This window comes from Panthera leo, chromosome B2 (assembly GCF_018350215.1).
Source record: "Panthera leo isolate Ple1 chromosome B2, P.leo_Ple1_pat1.1, whole genome shotgun sequence".
Lineage (NCBI taxonomy): Eukaryota > Metazoa > Chordata > Mammalia > Carnivora > Felidae > Panthera > Panthera leo.
The window spans coordinates 25,070,875-25,097,549 of record NC_056683.1 but is presented as its reverse complement, the minus strand read 5'-3'; the positions used below and the strand labels follow the sequence as shown (position 1 = coordinate 25,097,549).

The following is a 26,675-nucleotide window of genomic DNA, read 5'->3' as shown; positions in this document are numbered from 1 at the left end:
GAGGGGCCAGACATTCACTACATGGCTTTATAACCACCCTGAGAGGAAGATATTGGTATTCTCATCTCACAGATGAGGAAACTGAGGCTCAAGGAGGTGAGTCAGGTTGCCCGAACTCACACAGCTTGTGGTAGCAGTAGAAGGACGCAGACTACATCCTAGGTGAGGTTTTCTAGTGGCTGCTCTGCTGAAGGATCTCATTAGCACTTAAAGATTAGTTACATGAGGCAAAAAAGGGATTAGATGTGCCCTATCCCCACTTATACCCCATGTCCTCAATTGGGACTCAAATGAGTAACCAGTGTTCCTTCTGCTTACCACAGGGCAAAACCCAGGCACTGGTCCCCACACCCTTCTCAGTGGGCTAAGTCACATTTTCTTGAATGCTAAGTCCTACTATGCTGTCTCAGCCTCATTCAGAAACTCAGGCTCTCTGCAGCTTTATAGGCATCCCAAGTGCCTGTCACGTGGAAAGCCCATCACTGGGTTCCAGCGAGGTCAAGGCCACTGAGGGTGGAGAGAAGCTGGGAGGCCTTCTGGGGTGGGAAGTCGCAACCACTGAAATCCCCACCCTTTTGGCCAAAGGTATTTTCTGGTACCGGGGTTTTCAACCCAAAATTTGAATCCTTGGTTCAATATGACAAAGTAATTGACAGCACCTCCATCTTGGTTTTATGCTTCTCACTCTGGTTCTTCCCAGAATGCATCTTCCACAAGATCCTAGTGTTTAGGTCACAAGTCAGGCTCCGTCCAGGTCCCCTGGCCCTGGTGCTCAGCCAGAGCCTGTAGTTCTCAACCTAGGATCCACAGATATGTTTTAGGGATAACCATGAATATTCTATAGTTTTATGTAAAACTGTGTGGGCACGTGTGTGTGTGTGTGTGTGTGTGTGTGTGTGTGTGTGTGTGAGTGAGTGAGTGTGTGTGTGAGTGTGAGAGAGAGAGAGAGAGAGAGAGAGAGAGAGAGAGATGCATTTTTTCCAGGGGAAGGACCTATTGTTTTCATCAAATTCTTGAAGGGGTCTCTGACCCAAAAAAAGATTCAGAAGACTCAGAAGTATTGCTTTAAAAGGAGCTTTCATTTCTGTCAAATTGGCCAAATTTCAACATAAAGTGGGTCAGAGAGATTAAAAGCTGAAAAAAGTCAAGGATGGGCAATTCAATCTGTAAGATTTCAGGGAAATTAAAACAAACCCTCTGATGCTATTCAGAAAGGATCCCCACAGAATGGGGGCTCACCAGCTGTGAAGGGGCAGGGGCACAAGAACAGGAATCAGGGAAGGAGAGCAAGAACCAGCAGAAATGAAAAACGGAAAAGGGAGTTCCACACGGGGCTTGCAACCAACCAATTCCAGTTGCCAAGATGTATGCTGCTCATAAGGTGGGCTCTATGGGCAGCCTGTCGAGGCTGCACACCAGTTCCTATTTTTACCTCAACGTACTGAAAAAAATGTGAATGCAGCACAGAGGTCCTGGCATCCCCTCTGGGACCAACCTGCTGACACGTCAGAACTGCTCAGAGTGATGAGCTAATTAAAATTCTGTGGTCTTTCCCAGAGATGGCTCTATTTTTAACCTCATTCTGACTGTCACTTAACGTGTAAGGTTTACTTTTTTTTTTAAGGAAAATACATTTTTTCCTTCTTAATATTCCCATGAATAATTTAGCGCAGCTGATAATTCCTCCAGACCCCTTCAAGCATCTCTTCACAAGACAGATAGGGACACTCCAGGCAGAAGGGAACTAATGAAAGCAGGGGAATCCTGTGTCCCACCCTTTGGGGCCCCTAATTAGAAACGCAAGGACAAAAAAAAAATTATGACAAGCAAGGACTATAGTCACAACTCCCTATAATTTTCCTCTAACCCTATGTTCGAGGCAATTTCCACCTCACAAATGCTTTTCAAAAGTTGATGTGTAATTTGCTTATTAAAAATAATGGTGTAGGGAAGCATGGGTGGCTTAGTCTGTTCAGCATCCAACTCTTGATTTTTGCTCAGGTCATGATCTCACAGTTCTGAGTTCAAGCCCCGCACTGGGCTCTGCACTGACAACACAGAACCTGTTTGGGATTCTTCCTCTCCCGCTCTCTCTGCCCCTCCCCTGCTGGTATGCATGCATGTGCTCTCTCTCTCAAAATAAATAAATACACATTAAAAAAAAAAAGAAATAATGGTGTAAACATAGGTTTAGATTCTCAACTAGAAGCACTTTTTTTAGAGGCCCTAGCCTCATCCACACAAGCATTTTAACCCAAAGACTGCTGAGATGCATCAGTCTTAAAACATGTCTATGTTGAAACAATCAATACTTCTTCAATATTAGAAGTGGTTTCCCTTCCATATAGATACTTTTTCTTCCTTCCTTTTCTTTCTTCCTTTCTTTCTCTCTTTCTCTCTTTTCTCTTTCCCTTTCTTTCTTCCTCTTCCTTCCTTCCCTTCTCTTTCTTTCTCTCCTCCCTCCCTCCCTCCTATCTTTCTTTCTTTTTCTTTCTTTCCTTCCTTCCTTCCTTCCTCCCTCCCTCCCTCCCTCCCCCTCTCTTTTCTTCCTCCCTTCCTCCCCTCCCCTCCCCTCTTCTCTCCTCTCCTTTCCTTTCCTTTCCTTTCCTTTCCTTTCCTTTCCTCCATGCCCAGCATGGAGCTCAACATGGGGTTTGAACTCACAATCCTGAGATCAAGACCCAAGATCAAGAGTCAGATGCTTAACTGACTGAGCCACCCAGGTGCCCCCATAGAGGTACATTTCCATATTCAAGAGAAAAAAAAACTCACTACATTATAACCACAACTAATATTTGTTGTGCATCACACTTTTAAGAGAATGAGGCAAATTATATGAAAATAGATCCAATTTTATGAGGATGACCATTAGAGAATGGATTACAGTGTCCTGAACTTCACTTTACGGAACACACACTTCTATTTTAAAAAATCCCTTGGTTGGAGCTTTTTTCTCCTAAACTTATTTTTCCACTGATTTTCTGTATAAAACTGAAGGTGATTAGCCACATGTAGGAATGCAAAGAAGTATTTTTAAAATTGTTTTTTGGTGGGGGGAATGACTTAAAAAGGGAAATTATTTGGTAAAATAATTTAAATGCTTAAAACTAGTTTTGAGGAATCTTGAATTGGTCCTTGAGGAACTTCAGGTCTTCCCAGGGGGCTGGGGGAGGGGGCAGTGTCCATGCAAACTTCCAAGGGCAGGTGGCCCCAGCTCTTGGTTCTGACTTTGCATGAGGCTTTCTCCACCGGGGTGTAATGAATGGAGCTCTCTCCTGAGGGACCCCTGAGCTCCAGAGCAAGCAGTCTCCAGGTGGGCGGGGAGAGAGGGCTATAACTGCAGAGCTGGCTGGGGCACTGGCCAGCTATGCTGGTCTAAGTCTGCTCTAGCTGCCAGCACATGAAGCCCCCGGGTGTTCCTGTGCCACTTACTTCCTGCAGTCAGACAGAGTGGAGCTCCTCATTCACCTCAGCACCCATCACCTGACTGTGGATCCATGTGCCCCACAGCTGGCTCAAACTCCAAGTTGAGCAAGCCCTACAATGACCTTGCGTGTGTCTATGCTTGCCTACGTTGTAAACATTTAATGAGGAGGAAACATTGATCCTGGTTTAGTTTCAATAATTTGATTGATCTCTTGAAACTAACAGGGACTTCAAAGCCAGGACTTCATGGATTCATTTCTTCACACACCTGCTGAAGGGTCTTCTGACAGCTGAACCCCCTGCCATCTGCACTTGGCCCTGTGGCAGCTGTATGGCACACCTTCTGAGGGCTGATGAGCAGGGAACTGTAAGTGCTCGGTTTTCTGAAAACATCTCCTACCTGAGACTTATTTACCCATTCAGCTGCTCCTAGAATGTGGCCTTGTCCTTAGGGAATCATTTTATTTTATTTATTCTCTAAGAGATACTGCAAAACAAATGTGAACATGTGAAAAAGTGTCTTAGAGAGTTTCTGTAACTGGTTTTCCTCTCCTTGAGCTTATGGGCATTTTATTTTGATGTTTATCTGGTGCCATGGTAACCAGCATGACTTGAGATTTACTTCCTAGACTTAGGACTGATTACAGAAATTCAATTCAGCAAGCACTTACTGTGTGCTTACCGTGTCTGGAAGATAAAATCATGAACAAGAAACTCTCTTTCCTCAAAAGGACACCCGTCAGAGTGCAAAGAGGAGTTGGCAAAATTTTCCCCTTAAAAAACCAAATGGCAAATATTTTAGGTGTCATGGGGCCATGTGGTTTCTGTTGCACTCACCTCTGCCACTGTCGTGCAAAGGCCATCACAGACTAGATGTAAATGTATGAACAGGGCTGGGTTCCAATAAAACTTTATTGAATATACACTGAAACTTGAATTTCTTATAATCTCTATGTGTCACAAAACATGAATCTTCTTCTGATGTTTACAATTTAAAAAAAAATCTAAACACCATTCATTGCTCACAGACCACATTAAAAAAGCAGCTGGCCAGGGGCACCTGGGTGGCTCAGTTGGTTAAGCATCCGACTTTAGCTCAGGTCATGATCTCACGGTTTGTGGGTTCGAGCCCCGCGTCAGGCTCTGTGCTGACAGCTCAGAGCCTGGAGCCTGCTTCAGATTCTCTGTCTCCCTCTCTCTCTGTTCCTCCCCCACTCGTACTCTCTCTCTGTCTCTCTCTCTCAAAAATAAACATTAAAAATAAAAAAATTTTAGAAAGGCTGCCCAGGTCTGGTCGTGGACTGTAGCTTGCAGACTCCAGGTGTGCACTTTGCCAGCTCTGTGGGAGAAGCTAAGCCACCAGGACTTCCTGAACCTCACTTGGCTCATCTGTCAAGTGGGGATAGGAATCTTTGTCTTGTGAGTTCTAAAGCTCCTATACCTAAACAGGAAAAAGAGCTGTTCTCCTTCCTGGAGGAGTATCTGTTTGATGATGACAATGAACTTGATAATGGCAATGACAACGACCTTGATAATGGCAATGACAACTAACTATCCTGCACATTTGTTCCCTATGAGGCATTGTGTTAAGTGCTATAAACTTCTACAGTATTTCATCTAATCCATGGTGCTATTGATTTTAGGGTGTACCATTACTGAATGTACCACTAAAAAGAAAAAGCTGCCAGTTAACCTCTGACACAGCATTGATTGTAAGATGCGTTCTGATTTCACAAATGCTGAAATGTGTGTGTGTGCGTGGGGGGGGGGGGGGTGGGGGGGGGTGGGGAGGGGAGGACGCATTTTAGAACCAATAAAAACAGTATCTCTGTTAAGCCAAAAACAATCCTGTAGGATAGGTATTACCTATCATCCCTATTATCATCCCTAAGTTTACAGATGAGGAAACTGAGGGACAGTTTCGGTCTGTGCTCAAAAACCTAGAAGTGTCAGTGCTTCGTAAAACAGGCAGGTTAACCTGGTCTAGAGTTGAAGCTGTGCCTTAAGGGCATGAACACTTGGAAGCCGAAACAGCTGGAACTTCGGGAACACGATCCACTTTGAGGAGTCTTGGCACAAGTGAACTTTTTCTTCAGGGAGAGGACACACCTCACGCCAATCACGTCCCTCTGGTATTTCAAAGTAGGGCGCTAGTGCAGCAAGAGGTAACGGGAAACAGGAATTCTTAAGTTTTTTTTTTAAGTTTATTTATTTATTTTGAGAAACAGAGAGAGAGAGAGAGAGAGAGAGAGGGCGGGAAAGTCAGAGAGAGGGAGAGAGAGAATCCCAAGCAGGCTCTGCACTTATCAGCATGGAGCCTGAAGAGGGACTCAAACTCACAAACCGTGAGATCATAACCTGAGCTGAAATCAAGAGTCAGATGCTTAACTGACTGAGCCACCCAGGCACCCCTAGAAAATAGGAATTCTAAAATACAGAGTAACAATGGCAAGGCGCACTAACATTTAAGCTTGCAGATTCCTTGTAACAGCTATACTGGGCATCCTGTCCAGATCATGGGCAGAGCAGGGCAGAGAAGACCAGGGAGAGGTTTCTTATCCTTGAGATGTATTTTCTTGTGGGGAAGGAATGTTTGGGGGTGGAGTCCAAGGCCAGAGACCAGCCGGCAGCTCTGGTGCCTGTGGAATCATGCTCCCCTGGGTCTCTGCACAGGGGGCTCAGGACACGTTCTGGCCTCCCGGCTTAGTCTCCATGTCAGCCACTGAGAGCAGGAAGCACAGTGCAGGTGTTAGGTACAAGCCTGTGAGCGCAGAAATTACGGAAGAATCTGGGCCAAAATTCTCTTTCAAATTTAGAATTGTTTCTCCTCTCTAAAGTTTAGCCTCAAATCTCTTTCTCCCCATTATTAATTCATCACCAAATATTAATAAAATGCTTAAAATATGCTCAGTGGGATGAGATTTCTCTTTTTCCTGTAAAATTCCAATTAGTCAAAAGCTTGCTCAACACGTAGCTTCGGTCTGAGTTGTTGTGCTCAGAGGCGTCAACACAGCAGACCCGAGAATGCCATCCTCAGAAGGGCCTGCTTGCATGGCTGGCCCTCGGCGGGCATCTGGGAACTTGGACTTCAGGAATCCTACTATTCCTTAGCTGATGAGTATCTCACACTGTGCCCATACTGTTTGTACAGACAATGTGGTTCATGTTGAGCACCTGCATTCCTTCTGAGAGTCTGGAGTTTGGTACATGCTCAGCAGAAGGTGCCTGTGTGAACAGCCTCTGGGAAAAACCTTGGGTGCTGGGTCTCTAAGGAGCTTCCCCGGTAGACAACATTTATGTTGTCACAATTGTCACATGTTGTCACAATTCACTGCTGGAGCAGCGAAGCACATCCCGTGTGACCCCACCTGGAGGGGACTCTCGAAGGCTGCTTTCCTCTGCACTTTGTCCCATGTGTTTTTTCCCTTTGCTAATTTTTCTCTGTATCCTTTTGCTATAAGCCAAACTAGATGCTGAGATGCTGAGTCCTGTGAGACCTAGTGACTCCCCCGTTGATCCTGGGGGTGCTCCTGGGGACTCTTGACACAACCACCCTCAACCAATTCACTTCAGAACACTGTCCTTCTGTGCCGTGCCAGGCATAGGAAGTTGGGGGGGGGGGGTGCAGAGAGAGAGCCCACTTACTCTGCTGGTCCTGAAGCAGAGTACACGGGAAACCAGGTATCAGATGACCTACTGTTCTATTCAAATGTTGACCAAGCACCCATCACATGCTCAGGGAGATATTAACCTTGTCATTTCTGTCCTTGAAATTTGCAGTCACATGTAAGAGATGATGATGGGGAGGACCATGAGGACCAAGGTGATGGCAGGTGGAGATGATAATGGCTAACACTCACCTGGTGCTTACCGCGTGTTTGACACTCTCCTGCGTACTTCCAGTGTTAATTCATTTGATTCTCCCAGCAGCCCCGGGAGGTGGGCACAGTTATTATCTCCATTCTTACAGAGGAGGAAGCTAAGCTCATAAAGGAGACGTACTGCCCCAGGTCACATAATACACACCTGCCTCGTTATTGCCAACACCTCCTCTGGCTTCAGAATCTGAGTCCTTAACTACGATGCTGCATCATCTCCCTCTCTGGACCCAGAGGTGAATCTGAACTAGTGTAAACAGGCTCAATTTTACTACATCTTTAAGAACCACAGTCCTTATTACATTCCACCCAGCATTAACATCATTTATATGCATGTTTTAATGCCTGTGCTAGCCTCTGAGCTGTGTGGCCAGGCTCACATGCAGCACACCTCTGGGTCTCCTGTATGGCACCGCACTTTGCAGACGATAAGCATTTAGGCACAGATGGATGGAAGAGAACCACCGTTCAGGAGGAGGAAGTCAGCGTGGTCTGAAACTGTAATGATAGGTCTCAGGGAACACTGAGGGGGATCTCAAAGGTAAGTTCTGAATAGTCAGAAGGGGAAACAGGCAATCCATGTGGCAGTAACAGTATGAGCAAAGAGGTGGACCCTGCAATGACCAGCATATATGGTGAGAGCACCAAGAGAAGACTGGCTGGAATACAGGTGTGCCTGGGTAAAACTGGGTGAAACCAAACCATGGCAACCCTTAAATGAACAGAGTTTCAAACCGATGGGCAGCCCGTGAGGAAGAGAGTGATGGTGTTCCAAGGGATGATTTGGTAAGATTTATCTGGGGGCAGACAGATGGATGGCTTGATGGGCCAGAGCCCCGCAGCAGGGTGAGGAGGTTAGAGGCTGCTGGACGAAGTGATGCCACCCAGCACGAGGTGTGGCCAGAGCCCCAGACCCACTGTGAGGCCAGTGCCAGGTCTGCTGTGAAGGCAATCAGGGTCCAGGACAATGCAACCAGCTGACACGTGGTCCCTGACCATCTCAGTCATTCTTCCCCGCTCTCACCCTTCAGGATTCCAACAAATTCAGGATGGAATTAGGATGGGAGCTGTGTTCTTAAAGAACCATTTCTAAAGAGAGAATGGATGGATCTGGTATCTAATGACAGTAGCAGGAGTGTTAAAGGCAGGCAACTGAGTGAGTCATGGTGATACTAACAGGACAGGAGTAAGGAAGTCCAGAAAGAAAATACAGACGTTGTCTATTTCACACACAAACAATGTGTTTACAGGAACAATCTTAAGAGCTATAAGAAGTGAGCCTTTAAATGACAATAAACTACAAGAAAAAAAAAAAGCAGAAAAAAATTAAAAGCAAGCCCAACAAGAAATGAATGAGTGGATAGTTGCTTTATCCACCGCTATTCATCATTTAAAGTTTCCAGTATGCCCAGCTTCAAAACAAACCACCCCCTGTCACAATATTGCTTATACAACTACAGTTGAGTCAGATTAATTCTCATGATTATATCTGAGCACACTCTGTGTTTTGAAATAGAATATCAGCTCCTGACCCTCAGGAAGCTAATTGCTTTTCCACATATCCTGCACAGTTACACATCCAGCTAAACCATTTGCTCCTACTACGGTGCCCATGCATTATAGTGAACTTGATCACTGGGGAGTATCGAGGGCCAGTGGGCCAGTGCCGCGGCTGTGAGTGGGGCAAAGAGAGGAGCTCTGGGGAGAAATAGTTCAGTCCTACCGGACACCCTATTTTCAGCATTTATAACTTACTGCTCTGCTCTCTCTTTCCAGGGAGGGGAGGTAAAGCCTCTAATGTTGTATATCTGTACCGAATATACAAGGCTGATGTTAAATACGACAGGCTAAGCAGTTCTGCAAAATGGCCCCCTTCCAGTTAATTATCTTGCCTTGTACACATATACTAGGTCACTACTGGCAAACACCAATTTCTAGTTTAATGGGGCAGAAAGAAGAGATCCAGATATAAATGTCTATCAACTGTCTCTATTCTGATTAAAACATTCCCCTTAGAGGAAAGCACATGTCTCTTCTGTTTACTTGAATTTGCCTTTCAAGTACTTGGCAAACTAGGAATTTTAATACTAGCAACAAATTCATTTGGTGCTGTGTGTATTTCCATTCCATTTCTAGCAGGCACTAGGAAGCCTTTTCTATATCTCATCTTTGAATGCTTTATGGCCACAGATATTTCTCTGGAAAAACACATTGCATTTGGGGTAATAAAGATCCTGCAGATTTCATTAAACAACTGTGCCAGTAAGAACACAGCAATAAACACTAATGCTGGCTTCAGAAGACAAACATTTATTGTGCAATCATTTCAGGGTGGCACCCACTAGTGGGAAGCCAGACCAAAGGATGGACACCCAGCCTCTTCCTCCTCCCTCTTCATTTCATGGTCTGAATTGAGCAATTCATGTGAGCCTTGGCCAAACAAGGCCAACACAAAATCATGGTGCAAAGCGAATGCTCCCCTAGCTCTCCTCGCAAGCCGGCCTTTCCGGGCTAGGTGTGAGCCCCTATCAACCCTGCCCCCTTCCACTGCCCCTGTGCTCATACCCTGCAGCTGGCATCTGACCCTGTCACCTCGTGCCTTTCATTCTAGAATGTGCCTTCTTCTCCCTGCCACGAAACACCTCTGCTTCCAGCCCTTGTTCCCACAGGAAGGCTTTCTCAGCTCTCAGTGCTCATGTCCTTCTTCTCTACTCCTGAATTTCCAATGACTTTTAACGCCCCCTGCATCAATCCTTAATTCACGCACTGCTATTACAAATACTTTATGATCCGTTAAATACAGGTCAGTGTATTTGGGTGTAGTTCACTGTACAAACACTGTGTGGGGTCAGTTGGACAAAGCCCAGTGGGACACACATTTACCCTGTAAGCTGGCTGGAGAGGAACACTGATGATACAAAAATTATAGTCAAGTGGGGCAGGGGCTCAGAGACTGAGGGGGCCGCACCCTGGCTTGGGGTGTGGGGGGTGGAGGATCTCTGTAGAAAAAGGGCATTTTGTGCCCACTTGGGCAGCACATGTACAAACACTGGAATGATACAGGGAAGACTAGTATGGCCCTTGCACAAGATGACAGACAAATTCATGAAGCATTCTGGATTTTAAAAGAGAAAAAAGGGGCGCCTGGGTGGCGCAGTCGGTTAAGCGTCCGACTTCAGCCAGGTCACGATCTCGCGGTCCGTGAGTTCGAGCCCCGCGTCAGGCTCTGGGCTGATGGCTCGGAGCCTGGAGCCTGTTTCCGATTCTGTGTCTCCCTCTCTCTCTGCCCCTCCCCCGTTCATGCTCTGTCTCTCTCTGTCCCAAAAATAAATAAAAAAACGTTGAAAAAAAAAAAAAATTTAAAAGAGAAAAAAAAGGGGCCTTTTGACTTGGCTCAATGAGACATTGGTAGAATTTGGAACTGCAAATGGTGGATGGAGGGGGAAGGCATTTCAAGTACAAATGAAGGCATGGAGAAGGGGTTAGGAGCAGAGTGAAGGGGGAGGGGTGGGTCCACAGGAATGAGAGCCCCGGGAAGGGGATCAAAGACCCCTCCTGAAGTTCAGATGGCACCTCCTCCAGGGGGGCCTCCACACTCCTGGCCAGGGCAGTTGCCCCATGGGAAGGAGGTGGTGATATCTCACATCTAGGGTCTTATCTCTTCCATAGAATGCACATTCCGAGAACATATCAAGTCTCCCCCATGGCTTGGTGGCCACTCCAAGGTCAAAAGGACATACACAGTCTGCTGGCTGAGGACAATGCTGTTAGGCAGCTCCTATGAGTGGTTCTACTACCAACCAGGATGCACATATCAGAGATGGGTGACATCGCTATGCCATCTGTTTATCAGGAAAGTAACGATGAGACACACTTAACACATTTGTAACTAATTCCTGCATGTTCTCAACTCTCTATAATATTTAGCACTGCTGACACTCCGGACAGCCCCTCCAGGTGGGCCTGCATTAGTCAGATGGGTGCACTGGAAGGTCAGAGGTCACCATGGCCATTGTGGTCAACAGGTCAACATGGTCATCAGGTGAGCACAAGGGGAATCTGGGTGGTTCTCCCAGGAATTAAAAGCCCATGTGTCAGCAAGACTTGAAGGGCACTGAAACAAAACTTTTTACAAAGTGGCCATTGCCATCATTACTACTCAGGCAATGGACCTCCATTTTTCATGTGAAGCCATCATTCCCTTTACTTTCTGTACATTCCCTGACAACTCCGCTCTCCTTCCAGTATCTGAGGGGCATCTGACAGTTATTCATAGGTTTCCGTTCTGACTCTGGTTCAGACACTGTCTGGACATAGGTACATCTCTTAACCTCCCGTAGCATCAGATTTTCCCAGGAGGGAGGAGCTGGACTGCAGTCTGGGCCCAACGCTACAGCTCCAGCAAGGCCTGTCTTTATAGGACAGCCTGGTCTGGGCCTCCCTCCCAGCCTGCCCCTGTCTGCATTGTTTTCTCCATGATGTAAGCCTGAGTCCTTAACAAGCTCCCTGGAGATTCTCTCCTCTACCTGGCCTACCTCTGAGACAAGCTCCACTCTAATGCTGAGTATAGACAAGAGAGCAGAGCAAAGGGGCTTTAGAGACTTCTCCCCAACAGGTGCTTTCTTCTTGGCAAATGTCTTATAACCTACTAAACTAGAAGCTCTCTGAGGGAAAGTCCCACTTTTTTTTTTAAACATATATTTACTTTTTTATTTTTGAGGAGAGAGTCTGAGTACAAGTGGGGGAGGGGCAGAGAGACAGGGAGACACAGAATCCAAAGCAGGCTCCAGGCTCTGAGCTGTCAGCACAGAGCCCAACACAGGGCTCGAACCCAGGAACCGCAAGATCATAACCTGAGCTGATGTCGGATGTTCAACCGACTGAGCCACCCAGGTGCCCCAGAAAGGCCCACTTTTTAATGATAATCTATAAACCTTAAAGATCATCAAAGGCTCCCTGAGAAAGTTCAGGGTTCTCCTTGTGCTTCTCCTTTTCAAGGATGAAATTTTCATCCCAGGCTATGGGACGCTGTCAGTGAACTAAAGGGCACCGTGTGGCAAACTCAAGGCATCACACTTACAGCGCACAGGGAGGGAGAGGGGAGGATGGACAGCATTTCTACTTGGTTTTGGAAACTTTAGCTTATGTGAAAGAGAAAGGCAAACATACCTTGTGGGGATTGGAACGCTGCCATCTTTCCTTTCCCTCAATATTAAATTTCCCCCACGCATTCTACCCCTGTTCCCTATCACCTTGAACACAAGTTGAAAACCTAAGCCTCTGGAGTACGTGCTTGAGGCAGAAACTTAGGCAGTTCAAACTGAAGTCATGCAGCTGGGTGGGCTCAGATTACTGAGCACTACTCCAGTCTCCCTAAGTTCCCAGCAGAAGCGTTTCAAAGGGTTCCTACAGCTGTGTTCAGTGGGGGTGATGAGTAACGTGCAGACATTTTCCCCAGTGTCAGGGATCTTACAACGGGACCAATTTAAATCTTTGGGTGTAGGGGGACAAGGGAGAGGGAGAGAGAGAATGCCAGTGTGTGAGTGAGACAAAGAGAAAAATATGAAGAACATGATGAGGGATAAGGGGAGAGAAGGTGAAAGACATAGAAATCCTAAATGGTAGCTGTTCAAGACATGATGAATGGAAAACAGGTTCTGGGCTGGAATAGTGCTTGTATAGGGACAATACACTAACTCTACAGGGCTAGTGGGGTGAATGGTTTGCCCAAACTTGACAATTTAAGCAGGTTTTTAAAATATTTAGGTGGAAGTTGCAAATGAACAGAAAACAGTTCAGGCCAATAGGAATGATGTTGTTGAACACCACACCTACACTGACCTATCCTGTAACGTCTGACATAGTTGGGTAAGATGTTAGTAGAAGGTCTTCCTATAAAGAGTGATTTCAAACCACAATAAGGAACTGATAGGAAGAATATCAAGGGAGTAACTTGCATGTATCAGTTAACAGTATTTATAAACATCTGAGTCCCCTAACAATGGCCTGCCAAGGAAATAAACATTTCTTGACAGTATCAGGAAGCCAGCCATTTTGGGATATTTATCAATATGTTACAAGGTCTTATGGAACTGGACTCTATTTTTGGAACTTATTTACTCTCTAAAAAACTCTATATACCCAAGGTCAACACTAACATTTCTTTCATGCTTAACTCTTATCAAGTAATAGTAATAAAAAATTGTATAAAAAAGCTGTTTGCAAGAAAACTGCAGTATGTTTATATATTAGTCATGAACTATGTCATGCTACAGTAATAAACAACTCTTAACAATTTTAGAGGCTTAAAATACCATAAATTTATTTCTTGCTCACACTACATTCCCATTGAGGGTTGACAGCGGGTGGGGCGGGGGGGTCTGGCTCTGCTCATCACTGTCACTTGGGATGCAGGTTCAAAGATCAGACTCCATCTTGAATGTTGTTGGTTGAAATGCTAGAGGCCTAGAGGTTGTCTCACGGGTAATTAAATGCTCCAGACCAGAAGGGACATGTCAATTCTGCTCACAGCTCATTGGCCAGAACTAGACACATAGACCTGCCCAATCTCAAGGGAAATACTGGCAAAAGGCACCAGTGACATCTATACTTTGTTATGTGCAGTTAATTATTTTAAAATGTTCCAAATACATATCATATGTGAAGACACTGACGTGATTTCCTGGCTGCTTTGTGTCCTTAGAGAAATGGCTGACATCTCTAGATCACTTTCTACGTCTCCTTCATCAGAGCCCTAGAACCATCCCTGGGACTAACTGAAGTCCCTTGCCATGTTATGTTTATAGAGCATTGAGGCATAACATCTTGGGGAGGTGGGAGACAGGATTCCCGGCTTAGCAATGCCTGCCTGGCCAATGACCACAGCACCTGTATCACAGTGTAGCTTTGGATCTTTTCAATTTGCCATAGGTGGGTATAATCAACTACAGGAGAGCCGCATGGGCTGACCAAGTCACCTCAGTGGTGAGGGATTTCAGGAGCATTCCCCAATCACAACTGGCTATTGCTATAGCCAGACTTAAAGCCTCAGTACCAATACCATGATAAGCAGTGCCCTGGTGAAGGGTGGGGACTCTCCAGCCAGACACATGTGTAACAATCCTGTTTCCACCATTTACTGGCCAAGTGACCTGCCTTCTCTGGTGCTTTATTCACCATCTATGAAGGGGGCCAGTAACAGTACCCTCCTTGCCAGGGTCACTGTGAGGGTAAAAGGAGGACTAACGAGCTAGAACAGTGCCTGGCAGTGCATGGTACGTTCTGGCTTTTGTCATTCCTATTCTTTTGCTTATCCTCATCATCTGGACCTCCTTTCAGCCATATTGCTTTGAAACTAATTTGCTACCGCAATGAGCAAGTTGTATTTCTCACAATAATCCTGTGAAGCAGGTATAAGTATTCTCACTTAAATGATGAGAAGACCAACACTGGGCCAGGTTTCAGATCTGTTTGTCCGAGCCTGCATTCTTGCACTGCGGCGTTCTACCCATGATATGGGTTTGCCCGTATCATGAAAACAAGGGGGTCCACTTTAATGTAAGGAAAATGACCCAGGACATCACATCCCTCCACTTATACTTAGAACTCTCCAAAGAAGCTGTTCTGCTCAACTCAACAAACAGAAGTCAGCATTTCCTCCATCAGGCTATATTTGGTGTGCTTGACACAGTTAAGACACCAGCTCTCAGTTGTCTGTATGCAGAGCCAGCCAGGCTCAAGCCTCAGATGTTAGAAAGGAACCAGGAAAGAAAGCGTAGGGATAAAAAATGGTAAGATGGATATCCAAACTCTTACCCAGCCTGCAACTCAAATATTATAGTAGTATTTTGATCCATGCCTTTGTAACACAGTCTTTATGTTATATACATTCATGACAACCTTGAACATGCATGTTGGTCCTAGTCTGAAAACTGCTACTTTTCCACTTTGACTATAGCTGTATCATATTGCTTAAGGCCTGATAAGGTGCCATAAGCCCACTGTATTTGTCTTTGTCTGTGCTAGACTGGGAGGGTCCCCCTGGGAGGCACAAGATGATCAAGGCTTCCTTTCTTGACCCAGTAGCTGTACTGGTCAATAGTAATTAAATGCTCCAGACCAGAAGAAACGTGTCATTTCTACTCACTGGCCAGAACCAGACACATGGAACCAGGAAAGTACTTTATAGCAGAGGTTGGCACGCTATATAGGCTGTGGGCCAAATACGGCCCAATGCCTATTCTTGTAAATAAAGTTTTATTGGACCACCCATTTGTTTATGTATCATCTACGGCTGCTTTCACTCTACAGTAGCTGAGTTGAGTAGTCACATGAGAAGCCATATGGCTCAAAGCATAAAATACTTACCATCTGGCTAGATACATAAAAAGTTACCTGAGCCCTGGTCCAGAGTGCTAGAGCCCGGGAAGGTGCAGGGAGGAAAAGCCTCTGTCAACCAAGAATGCGGTTGTACTGATTACCATTCCCCGGAAAACTCTCAGACCAAAATTTACTGGGGCTCATTTAACAGATCTTTTCTTACATGCAGGACACTAGGACATAACAGTGGGCAAGATAAACTCAATCTTTGCCCTTGGGGAATTTAAAATTGTCTCTTGGGATAAAGATGGGGCATAAGGGAAAGAAAAGGCATAGAAATATGTAAAAAGACAAGTACAGGCCAGATAATGGTGGTATATTCACATGGCAGTGGAATGAATTACAGCTATAAAGGTCAATGTAGATGCATCTAAGGGATAATGAGGAGTGAAAAAAAGAAACCACACATAGAAAAACACACGCGCTATGATTCGACTTACTAAAAGCCCCAAGCCATGCAAAATGAAATGATATATTGTTTAAGGATCCTAAAAAATGAGGCAAAATTATACAGAAAAGCAGGGTAAGGAGGAACACCAAAGCCAGGCTCATGGTTACTGGGAGGTCAGCAGGGACACAGGGAGCGCTTGGGAGGGGCACATAGGGCATTTCAAAAGTCACGACCATATTCCTTCTCTAGAACTGGGTGGTATATGCACAAATGTGCATAGTGTCAGAATCTTTTATACTTGATGTGTTTTATTGGTCCTTTGATGTGTACTTGATATTTAATTGAACTGAATTTTACAAGTAGAGTCACTGTGATGGGCACTAGGATTCAGTAAGAAAGACAGCAGAGGGGCGCCTGGGTGGCTCAGTCAGTTGGGCCTCCAACTGTGGCTCAGGTCATGATCCCATGGCTTGTGAGTTCAAGCCCTGTGTTGGGCTCTGTGCTGACAGCTCAGAGCCTGGAGCCTGCTTTGGATTCAGTGTCTCCCTCTCTCTCTGTCCCTCCCTGCTTGAGCTCTGTCTCTCTTTCTCTCAAAAACAAATAAACATGAAAAAAAAAAAAAAAAGAAAGACAGCAGAGAATGCTTTGGGAGGGGAGGGGCCAGCAGAGAGGAGGCACGGCTAACTCAGACACGGATCTCTGGAGAGAATCCCTAGAGAAAATGGCACATGTCACTTGAGGACTTCAAAAGCAAATTTCACCCTGAGAAAAAGTCAGGAAAGAGTGTTCTAGCCAAGAATAGTCTGTACAAGAGTCCAGAGATGCAACAGATTACACCGTTTTCAAGGAATTGAAACCAGCAAGGAACATGCAGCGTAGGGAACTCAGGCTGGCAAGGATCCCCTGGGGCCACACTAGTAAGCCTTGCAAGCCGCAGTGAAAAATGTGTACTGTATTCCAAAAGCAACTTGAGCCTTTGAAAGATTGAAGCCAGGGAGTACAGAGATGTGATCAGAGTTGTCTTTTATAAAGACGGTTCTTGCCGTGGCAACATGTTTACTCTGCTATCCGAAAGTCCCCTCTGCTTTCTGCCGGGCTGAGAACAATGACAGTTCCTGTTATGTGTGGAGCAATGATGTATATACTCCTATTACTTAAACCAATGAACAAAACCAAGAAGGTGTCAGGCCAAAATTACCAGGTACTTCATTAATACAGCAGATGCTTATTGATTAGAGACTGTTATAAGCAGAAATATAAAATTTTGTGTAAGTGAATTTTTTGTACATTGAATTAAATATTAGTGCACTGGAATAAATAAATATTAGCGCACCAGCTAACAATGGTAAAGACACTCCATGGTGGATCTTTGCAAAGCAGATGTTCCTTCTCTAAATTAAAGAATCTCCTACAATATACCAAATTTACAATAATAGATTTTAATCTATCAGCATTCTATCTTTAAACAAGCATTCTATCTAAAAATGCTTAAATTTACCTAAAAATACTTTTAAAGTATAGACAAGTGAAGACTGCGAGTGCTATAAATATCTTTAAATTGTAGCAGTAGGAAAATCAGTTAAAAACCACACTTCTCTAGTGGCAAGAATAAACATGGATATACATAATGTTACAAAGAAGGGACGTCTGGGTGGCTCAGTTGGCTGACCATCTGACTCTTGATTCCAGCTCAGGTCATGATCCCAGGGTCATGGGATTGAGCTCTCCACGCTTAGCTGAAAATTCTCTCTCTCTCCTTCTTCCACTCTCCCCAGCTTGGGCTCTTTCTCTTTCTCAAATTAAAAAAACAAACCCAGCACTGTCTTCTCTTCTGGTTTCATCATCACGCCTCCTAGTTCAAACTTGTACCTTAATTACTAAATAATGACCACGTTTTTTGCCTCCTGTTACTTCTATTTTGAAAAATGTCAACAGAATCTTTTATGGATTAAATTCTTATGACAAGTTAGGCCAAAACTCCAAAGATATTCTCCAAAGAATAGAGTGAGTTTAAGAGTCCTTAAAACTCTGATCCAGTAACTCTGTTTCAGAGGATGTATCTAAAAGAATTGAAAGCAGGGTCTTAGACAAATACTCAAGACAGTCATGTTTATAGTGGACAGCCATGTTTATCGCAGCATTATTCACCATGGCCAGAAGGCAGAAGAAATCCAAGTGCCCATCAACAGATAAGTGGATAAACAAAATGTGGTAGAGACATATAATGAAACATTATTCATCCTTAACAGGGAAGGAGATTCTGACACAGGCTACAACACAGATGAGCCTTGGACACTGTGCCAGGTGAAATAAGCCAGGCACAAAGGACACATGCTGGATGATTTCACTTACATGAGGTCCCTAGAGTAGTCAAACTCCTGGAGACAGGAAGCAGAAGGGTGGTTTCCAGGGAGGAGGGGGCAGGGGAGTTAGTGTTGAATGGGTACAGAGTATCATTTTTGCAAGATGGAAAAAGTTCTGAGAGGGATGGTGGAGATGGCTGCACAACAGTGTGAATGTACTTAATGTCACTGAGCTGTACACTTAAAAATGGTTTAACTGATCAATTTTACGTTATGCATGTTTTTTCACAATAAAACAAAAGAGTTCCAAAACACGGATGCCTCAATGGATGCCACACAAGTGCTGAGTTTATTACAGACTAGACTTGCCCCTCATTGTTGGACTCAATCGTCTGGGTTCCCTTAAAAACTTCTTTGGGGAAGTCCCTTAAGGTCACAGCAAGTGCTTGGCCTGGGGTCAGAGTATCCCCGACCACCTAGCTATGGTACCCCACACAAGCACCTGTTACTGGCCCATATGGAAAACAAAAAACCCTGTCCTCAGAGCCAAACATTCCTCAGAGAACACTTTGTTGCCAGGACGGAGAGATGCATTAGAGGTGGGATGCTGTGAGGGCAAATTTGGTCACCCAAGTTTTTTCAGTTCATCTTCTCTAGAGAACATCCACAGAATACTCCATTAGGCTGCCAAAATACTGTGACAAGTGACCCCGCTCTGAGTTCAAGCGGCATGCTGCCAAATTAAACGCATCGCGCCCTAACTGATGCAGCGAGAAAATTCCCCTTAAACATCAGTCCCTGCTGGACTTGGAGAAGACATGCCAATAAGCTTTAACAAATATCTTTCCTACATCTTTACATACTTGGCAAGACGGATTTTTAAGTGACCCCGCTCAACATTAGCTAGAAACATGCCCCGGACGCCACCAAGGCTCAGAAAGCACAGTTAGGAGTTTAGAAAGGGACCGGAGGGGAGGGGAGAGAGGAAAGCAGGCAGGGCTGCTGTGGGGAGGTGGCCATACAGATATTGCAGGAGGCAGACAAGCCTCCCAGCTGAAAAGAGAGAAGGAAAAAGAAATACTCACTTGTTCCACAGAAACCATACACAAAGCCAACACCTATGAGCCCTGGAAGTGGGCACTTGTAACTCATTTCTCCCTATCCCTCCTCAAACACTTGGCTTGTTTGCAAAATCGAAGGAGGGGCTCAAAACAAAGCAGCCACGGAGGCTGGAAGTTCTTCCAAGAGCCTTGTTCTTAGTGCCACAGAGGTGACTGGCACCGCTGGGCAACTCCCACCCCGCAGGCTGGGGGCTCTGAGGGCCCTTGTTCCTCAGCAGTCATGCCAAGCATTGCTGGAGATAGCCCCAGAGCACAGAGCGGGCTTCGAGGACCAACCTCTGGTTTCACAGATGAGGAAAGGGGGTCTGTAGGATCCAGCAATCCTGCTTCTGGGTCAATGTCCAGAAGAACTGAAAGTAGTGTTTGTACGGCCATGTTCACTGCAGCATTCCTGACAACAGCCAGAGGGTGGAGGTAACCCAAGGGCCCGTTAGCAGATGAAGGGGCAAACAAAATGTATATACATATACTGGACTATTACCCAGGCATGAAAAGGCGCCTCTATCACAGGCTCCAACGTGGACGAACCCACTTCTATGAGGTCCTTAGAGCAGTCAGATTCACAGAGGCAGAAAACAGAAGGGTGGGTGCCAGGGGCTGGGCGGGGAGAGGGGAATGGGGAGTTGGTGTTCAATGGGGACAGAGTTTCAGTCAGAAATGGACGGTGGTGACACTGCACAACAATACTATCCACGGAGCTACAAGCTTAGATGTGGTTACGATAGTCAATCTTATGTGGTCTTCTATTTTACCACAATTGAAATGTTCTTTGAAGCAAAGAATTGGAGTGTGCTTATAGAAGTAAGCTAGTGAATTCTGAGAGAAGAGTCGAGGAAGGGCTCTCTGAGGAAGGAAGTTGGGTGGAGGGCAGGACAAATGTCTAGGCAGAGATCTCTGGCAGCTTTTGTTTCTGCTGCTCTCTGACCACTCCATGTCTTTCACCTTTGCAGGTTATTTTCTGGCAATCCTCTCCTACTCCAACCTCATGAAGGTCTAGACTGATCAGGGTGAAGGAGCTAATATACATGTATTCGGCCCGCACGAGGGAAAAGGCTGTTGTTCCTGATTTGTGAAAGCATCATAATGAACACATGCAAACCAGGCATGAGGGGAAAGCACATTTCAAGTTGTGGCCAGATGCTGGAAACCAACCAGCATTATGCAGTTGTTACTGAAGAAGTGCTTTGTTGGAACCAGTTTCAAATATTTGCCTTTTTTGCTAACTCTGCAAAGTTGATGTCACTTGTCCTCAAAAGAGAATACTCAGCCAGTCCAAGGGTGAGTTAATAGATGAAAGTGACATCATAATTTTGTGTTTCAAAAAAGGTCCAGTGTTGGATAAAATGCACAGACCTCTCCTGGCATGCCATCACCAGGCTGGGTGTTGCCATCTGTCTCTTAGCTCCTTTGGAACAGCTACCAGCTGTAAGCGACAGTCAGGCATAAGGGAATGGTGCTCTCTTCACAACCTCTTGGCCTGAACTAAATCTTATATCTGATGACACTGAAGAAGAAAAGGTTTGGAAGAAAAATGAACAATTGCCTGGAAAATTTACATACACTCAGCCATCTCAAGTAACTGGCTTCAAATCACAGAACACACTCATCACAATTCTAAAGATCCCCTCCATGAGAATGGAGAGAGATCTAGGCACATCCTGTGTCCTTCTGCCTGCCTCACTGCCTCTTTCCTCCATTCGAATGCCTAGTCAAGTCCCCATTCAAACCTATGCAGGCCCAGAATTCTATTCATGGTTGCAATGACCTTAGCCCCCAGGCTCTCCATGAGGGAGAGCCTTAGAGCCCAGAGTAAACTAGTCCTTCCAGGTGGACAGAGCTGTGGGTATACTTTATGCCCACCAGCAGGTTTTAATATATGCTAAGGAATGATCTGGGCTGAGACGCTTCCCCTGCAGCCACCTTGGCTCCATTTCATGATCAATCTGTGTCACATATGGAAGGTTGGGTGAAAACGGGGGAGCTGGCATGTACCCCATATTGGACTGCTATGTGTCACTGGACCCTGAGGGAGGACACAGAATATATGAAATTCTGCTTTCTTTATTTTCAAAACATTGGTTTCAGGTCCTATGGGCTGAAATAAAATGCTGGCTGTCAGTCACACCATTGGCTGGACAGAGTTAGAGCCAAGGACTCTAACGCTGAAGCTGGAGTCCTGCCGAAAAGCCTCACACACCAGTATGAGCGAACCAGAAGACTTACTGTTGACGTTGGTTCCACTTTTTAAATGAATCTGGTGAACTGCATGGACAGAACAATACCCTGATTCCTTATAACAATGGAAAGTTTCCCAAACTTACCAGAAACCCCTGACGGTATTTCCCCCCATCTTTTAGTGATCATTCCTCAGAAGTTTTTATTGGGCTATTGGGAAGGCACTGTGTGTCACACAGAGGATGCAAGACAGGTTCTGTCCCCTCTCTCATGGAGCTATGATGAAGATAATAGCAATGACCCTGGGGGAAATCAACTAATTATGGTAAATAAAAGGAAGATGGTGACCCTATGTCATCATTCATTCTTGAACAGCCCTTAACTTTATGCTCATTACAACATTATTGGCACATAAATGTCCTCATCAAGTCGCCAAGAGCTTATCTGACTGCTACCAGTTCATTAATCAATAGTTGTGGGACATGGTTGAGGCCAGCTTTAAACCCAACCAACTTTTTTGGTGTCCTGTCCAAATCGATCCAGTGCATGAGGATGTCACGGGAAGTCTCAGCACATTATCTCTACTATTTATAACCTCCTATGTGACAACATCAGTTGTCCTTTATCCTCATCTTTACTATGTGGGAATTGAACTAAGAACTCCAGCCCTTCCAGCTTTACTAATTTACAGTCATACACCTACATCTACTCGGAACTACTGCTGCATAGATTTTCATCATGTTCCATGAGTTCATTCGTTCATCCAACTCATATTTAGATGCTCTTTCTGTGCCAGATGCAGAAGACATAGTGGATAAGAAGAATGATAAGGTCCTGCTTTTGTGCAGTTTACTCTAGAGTAGGTGAGTGGCATGCATGGGAATGCAAATAAATAAATCTATTTTCAGGGAGTGGTAGATGCTTAAAACAAGGCAGATGATTTTAAGGAAATTTTGAGTGCCGATTGGATAGGTGGTCTGAGAAAGCTCTGCAGATGTCACAGGAGCAGAATCATAGTGACAAGACATGGCTGGGCCCACAGATGTCAGGGATGGAACGTTTCTGGCAAGGGGAAAGGCTGGTACAAATGATCTAGGGAACAAGTGAGAGCTTGGCATGTAAAGAAACAAAAGAAGGTCAATTTGGCTGGAATGCGTGGGAGATCAACAGGGGTCAGACCCCATAGAACCTCATGGCCATGGTGAGCAGCTTACGTTGCACAATAAAAGCCTCTGGAGGGTGTGGCAAAGACCGTAGTCATCCCAGACACCATTCTCCCCTTCTTCCTGCAGGCATATGTCTATACAAAACGGGACGGTATTTCCCAGCCACCTTGCAACTGGGGTGGGCAGGTTACTAAGCTGTGGCCAGTGGGGTGTACAAAGTGGTAACTACAAGTTCTGGAAAGTGACCTTACTGGGAAGAAGGGCTCCCTCCTCTTCTTTTCCATTCCTCTGCTGGCTAGCACATGGACATGACAGCCAGACTGGCACACAGGAAGGGTCTGGGACCCCAGTGTCACGAGACTCTCCTTGTCAGCCCTGGACTATACTGATGGCAGAAACAAACTTCTACTTTGTTTAAATCCCTGTTGTTTTGGTTTTCAGTGTTTCACAGTGAAGCTGTTGCTAACTAACACAGAGCGTTTGAAGTAGGCGAGCATAAGGTCTGATTCACGTTGCAGAAATATCACCCTCGTCGTAGGGGAAGAATTAGTTGTAGAGGTTTGGGCAGGAAGCAGGAAGATCCGTCAGGAAGTTATGATTATCCAGGCAAGAAATGAAAGGCTTTGCCTCAGGGGCTGCGGTGGAGGTGGACAGAAATCCAGGGACTCAGTATACACTCTGGAGAAGAGCTGAGGCTGATCAAGAGAGAGGGAAGAAGGGGTGGCTCAAATATCTTTGCCTGAACAAGTGCACAGGTGGTGTTTCTCCTTACTGAGACTGGAAAGATGAGGGAGGAGGAGGTTTGAGGCTGCGGGAGGAGGAGGAGGGTACTACGGTGGCCAGACGGAATTTAAATGCCTGTGGGACTACCAAGTGCAATATCCACTAGGCAAGTGGATATAGGAGTGTAGAACCTGGTAGGGAGGCCAAAGTTTATGACATAAACCATATGGAGATGATTAAATGTCACATTTCCATCAGATCTACCAATATAGTGGCCACTAGCCACTTGAAGCTACTTAAGTTTGATTAATTAAAATAAACAGAAAGGGCACCTGGGTGGCTCACTAGGTTCTGCGTCCACCCTCGGCTCATGGTTTGTGGGTTGAAACCCTGCATCGGGCTCTGTGCTGACCGCTCAGAACCTGGAGCCTGCTTCAGATTCTGTGTCTCCCTCTCTCTCTGACCCTCCCCCTGCTCTCTCTCTCTCTTTCTTTCTCTCTCTCAAAAATAAACATTAGAAAACTTGAAAAATAAATACAATAAAATGAACAGAAATTACCGATTCAGTTCCTCAGTGGCACCACCCGCATGTCCAGTGTGACCAGCGGTTAGAGCACTGGCCAGTGCAGAGAGAGGACATTCCCACTGTTACAGCAAGTCTTCTTAGAAAGCTGTGCTCCAAAACTCTTTAGAAACAGTTTATTATGATTGCTTTGCCTTGTCTCATAGGATCACACGTGAGAAAGAATGGGAGAGAAAATAAAAGCATACGTTCCCCATTTGGTTTTCTTTTTTCTTTTACAACTTCAGAGGATAATTGTCCAAAGAGTTTCATTTGTTCTTCCATTTCGAATTGCCTTGTCGTCCCCTTTAAAAAAGGGCGGATGGAAGCAAAAGTGATCTTTCAGTGTGCTGGAGGCGGCAGAGGCTGTCCCCTGCATGTCCCCTTCCCTCCCCACTCCACACAAACACCGAAGCAGCAGTGACGGAATGGAAAGGCCAACTGTGCAAACATTCGCTTCCAGCGTCACAAGACAGAAAGGAAACAGGCCAAAAAAGAGAGTTTGGAAAAACAGCAAAAGAGCAATTACCCCCTGAAGAGAACATGAAATAAGACCGTACAGTGACCCCACAAAGGAAATGGAAAATAAGATCCAACCATGGACAGGTCAGAGAACACCACTGTGTTCTTGGGTAAAACAGGATTTGGGCACTGTGATATCCCAGGACTTCATCCGGGGACTCACTGGGTGGCGCCTTCTGTAATTCAATTAAACCCTTTTAAAGAACAAGATTCATGTATCCTAGAGGAACTCGATACTCCCTGACAATTCCAAGCTCACATGAAAGTTCTAACTATAATTCTTGTATGTGGTTCGTAGGCTCTTTATGCGTGAGACTCAAGAGTCCACCAGAAGCCTGAGGAAGCTGCCCGATGATTCCAAAGAAGATCATCTTGTCAGTGACAGCACTGTCAAGAAAAGGAATGGTTTTGGTAAATTTCGTTTGTGGGAAATACAGATTTGGAAGACTAGTTCTCCATTTCACTTTTCCCAGGGATGCCATATACATCAAAGGGGGGAATTTAGGGGTCAAACTTGTCAAACTGCTCAAATGAGTATTGCTTCCTGGTGGCCCATGGGACAAGGGAAAGATCCCGAGAGTTATCTCCCCGCAAAAGAAAACAAAAGCTGATGACGGCTCTCCACTGCCCACAGAGAAAGCCCAAACATCTTGTCCCCATGGCCTGACTCCTTTGGGAAAAGCTTCCCAGTCCCTCCTCTGTTCCATCTTTGCACGGCCGCCACCTGTAGAGAGGTCATATATGGGCTGGCCAGGCTTCTTAGTGACAGGGACCGAGGTAGGTCTTGGGATGCTGGAGAACAACGCCAAGAGTCAGAGTGGAAGCTGAACCATGACAGGGACAATGGAACAGGGAGCAGGTCTGAGCTGAGCCACAGCACAGTAACAAAGTGGGAATTGAGGGCAGAAGAGGACAGGGAGAATGGGTCACCTCGGTAGGGTCACATTCTAGAACACGGACTTCTGAAGTGGGGCGGGAAGACTGTGGCCATCTGTGGATGCGTTCTTGGAGGTCTACAAGAATTTTTAAATTTTATATTCTTGTGTCAATGAAAATCTTAGTCGTAACCTGGCTCATCTAGATGAGGAGTTTGTAACTCAGTGTGGACCTAAGATTTCCAAGCTCACGTCTGCATCTGGATGTATACTCACAAAGACCAAATGTCATCATGACAGGCTACACAAATGCAGGCTTCCCAGGAGTCCACACACAGTAGCAGGAGAATGGAGTGGCCACATGTGTACCATGGCATAGGCACACAGGTCTCGGTGGAGCCTGGCATCGGGAAGAGGGTACCCATCACAAAGCACAAGAGTACTAGGCAACAGGTGGTAATGATGGTTTCTAGTCTCGATTCCAGTCATAAGTGGATTAAACACCAATTTAATCAGTATTTGAATAATGCCATGAATCTACCTTTACCTTCAAGAGAAGTAGACGGGTTGGTAGAGCCCTCAGGAGGCACCCTGTTAGAATGAGTGACACGGGTGCACTCATGAGCAGGGATGGGACAGGAGGAGGTTGGAGTGTTCCGCGACGGCAAAGCCTTAGAATGGTTCGCAATGGTTTAGATAGCAAAATAAGTGAAAAGGCATCATGAACACTTGAATTTTTCAAGTCCAAATGCCAAAGTAGATTAAATATGAAATTGCACCTGAAGCTCTGCCTTTCTGCTATTTAACCCAACAGGGGTGAGCGGGGATTCCCCTTCAAGAAAAGACCATCATCTATCCCATTAAAGTATCGCAATTAATTTGGATAGTATCAGTTTTCCAATTGGATGTTGTCAATATTTTGATCTTATAGTTATTTAGAAATTATAAGAACTAATCTACTCCTTATAAGATATTTGTACACATTTAAATAATCTTATAACAACATGTTTTAAGACAAAGAAAAAGAGGGCTGTTTGAAACAACACTGGAGCCATGCAGACCTGGCTTTCAGTTCTGGCTCTCTACCTCTGGTAAGGGACCTTGGGCAAGTTACCCTCACCCACATGTCAAGTTTCCATTTGTTAAACGGGTTA

The 26,675-nt window shown here is 45.3% G+C and overlaps 1 protein-coding gene and 1 non-coding gene across 11 annotated transcripts in view; one reads left to right on the top strand and one right to left on the bottom strand.

Moving 5' to 3' along the window:
• The window catches only part of SLC22A23 (solute carrier family 22 member 23), a 181,856-nt gene that overhangs the window by 97,971 nt on the left and 57,210 nt on the right, over nucleotides 1-26,675 (bottom strand). Inside the window, exons 5-6 of one of the 10 annotated variants that reach the window (XR_006202492.1) lie at nucleotides 24,122-24,430; nucleotides 20,895-21,002 (exon numbers count right to left, since the gene is read on the bottom strand). The exons of 8 other annotated variants lie outside the window; for them this stretch is intronic. The gene's annotated coding sequence lies outside the window, so the exon portion shown is untranslated. Of the gene's footprint in view, nucleotides 1-20,894; nucleotides 21,003-24,121; nucleotides 24,431-26,675 lie in introns of those variants that run through there. One more of the 10 variants, XM_042938050.1, reaches the window with a different exon arrangement.
• LOC122220828 lies at nucleotides 10,324-10,429 on the top strand. Its single transcript, XR_006203005.1, has one exon. It is a non-coding gene; the product is annotated as a U6 spliceosomal RNA (small nuclear RNA).